This window comes from Dipteris shenzhenensis, chromosome 6 (assembly GCF_047967505.1).
Source record: "Dipteris shenzhenensis isolate YYH24624 ecotype China chromosome 6, Dip_SZ_1.0, whole genome shotgun sequence".
NCBI lineage: Eukaryota > Viridiplantae > Streptophyta > Polypodiopsida > Gleicheniales > Dipteridaceae > Dipteris > Dipteris shenzhenensis.
This window is the reverse complement of record NC_141601.1, coordinates 34,042,390-34,044,928: the sequence shown is the minus strand read 5'-3', so window position 1 is coordinate 34,044,928 and position 2,539 is coordinate 34,042,390.

Genomic DNA, 2,539 nt, shown 5'->3' with positions numbered 1-2,539 from the left:
TGTCTGAATCTCATCATTTGCTTTGAATATACAATCATCTCTAATGATTGCATCATCAACTTGCACTACTACATAACCAACTCCTATTGGTATAGTATGAACTCTAAACGAAGGATCCATACTAATTATTGTCCCTATTCCAACTATGTCTTTTGAGTCCTTATGTAAGATCTTTACTCGTTGTCCCCTTTGAAAAGCATCAACCTACAAAGATACATTCAAGAGATCATTAGTAAAATATTTGTTTAAGATATCTTTATGAAAAATATCCAAAAACATTATGCTCATTGCCATACTAATTAAGAAAAATAATTAAATTTAACTTACTTGGAAAACATGTATGTCATTTGTTTATGCTGTTGTCTTTTCTACTCCAATTGTTAATTAATGAACCTTTTTAAAATAAAGTAAATATGATACTTAATAATGCTTCATGTGATTGCATTCTCCTCTACCCAAAGATCCATAAACCCTCAAGGGGTCCACCTTGTGTAAACCATGTATACAACATGCGTTCAAAATATATTTTTAAAACCCCTCTATAACCCCTTTCTCCCTATTTTATATACCCCCACTGTAATTTTTTGGGTCAATACTTATATTCTTTCTATAAATGTGAAATTGTAAGAGCATTTAAAATTTCCCCCCCTCTTGTAGAACAATGGAATTCTTAGAGACTATGCATTAAATGACTTCACTCTTATGAATTCTACTAGAGGAATCACAAACCATGTCCAAAGACCAAAGTTCTCCCTAGTCTTGATTGCTTAGGAACTACTCATTAGAAGACTTAATTCTTGTGAATAATCTGCCAGGGAAATTGCAAATCGTACAAGTCACTATCAAAATACCGAAGTGCCCTTCAGGCTAGATTGCTTATATACCATGCATTAGATGACTTACTTCTCATGAGCATTCTACTGGGGGAGTTGTAGACCATTGGCAACAAATCCACAAGGAACTTTTGTCCTTTCTCTATATACCAAAAAAAAAAGGTTTACTAGATTATTTACTAGATGAAAATACACATATCTAATAAAAATCCGAACTAGGAAAATGAGAGTCTCTTAGAGATAGTATATCTAGAGGAAAATTTCACTATATTACAAAAAATAGTCTCTGTATAGAGAGTCCTTAAGAGGACGTAACTATATAGATAATATTTCACTATATTGGAAACCAAAAGTGCTATATAGAGTCTCCTTAAAACAATTTTACTACACAAAGAGAAACTTTCTCTAAACAAAAAATTGGCCCACAAAATTTTATCAAATAGGAAGAACATTCATTGTATAGTAAAAGATAGAATGAAGATTTCCTATAGCTTGTATTTCTATAGATCCCCAATCTCATTTAGCTATATGCTGGGTTATATTTGAATTGATTCTCCAAGGAAATAGGTACATATCTCTACTCTTCTTCAAATTCTTTTGTTGCTTTGTTTCCCTAGTGTTGCAACAATACTTAGATTCCAACAAATGCACTCTCTCAAAATCTATCGTTTTCTTATTGAGTCTTCTCCTAAGCAATTGTTTGGTGATAGAATTGCAATAAATCTTTCCAATGAGTTATTTCTACACTATAGACAAATTTTGTTAAGTGAGTGATACCTTCCCCACTTAGACTTAATGTGTCTTTAACTTGAAGAACTTGCATGTGCGGTAGATTTTGCAATAGAATTCTAGAAGCTTCCCGATCAAAATAAGAAGCATATTCTTAGGTCTGGTTACCCATATAGAGAGGACACCTTGAAGTCCATTATCGACTTGGCATTTAGTGTATGTGGTTCATGCATGCCTTGCTACACCACACTCTATCAGTCTCTCTTTGTTTAAGCTGATTACTCTTTGCTTTTTGCATTTTTCCACACTGTATCCCTCAAGTTCTCAAGATGCATCCTTTTGAAGAAAATGCTTTCAGCAACTACAAAAAACCATGAGATGATCCCAAATACATGGTCAACCTGTGTAGGGTAAAGCAAGCTTTTTACAACAATCTAAACTTTGGTAGTCCAAGTCAGTCCTATCCAAGACTAAATTTGAATAGACAGTTCAATGAGCCAGCCCAACTGAGCTTACCATAGAATTGTGGGAAGGAACAGAAGACACCTAACCACAAGGTAAAAGCCTATGGCTCACTTGATGAGAAAACAATATCCTCTTAAGATTCACACCTAGTAACGTGACGAGGCAAAACCAATATGTAAAAAGAGTCGACAGCCATTTAGTCCTAAGCATCAGCACAATGCGATTGAAGTCACAATTTTAGTAGAATGTGAAGACTATGCTATAAATGTTTTCACATATTTTAAGCATGTACTCAAGCTTTTGATGCTAGTTTCCTCTTGATAGACTTCAGTTTACAAAGCTTATTCCCTGACGTCACATGCAAATAAGTATATTGAACCCTTGTTTTCTTAAAAAATGAAATGCGCATGCCAAAAATTGATGCTATAGAAAATATAATCATTGAAGATGGAGGAGAATGAGCCTAGCCTAAAATCCTTCAAAATATGCACAAGAAACTAAATATAGAGATG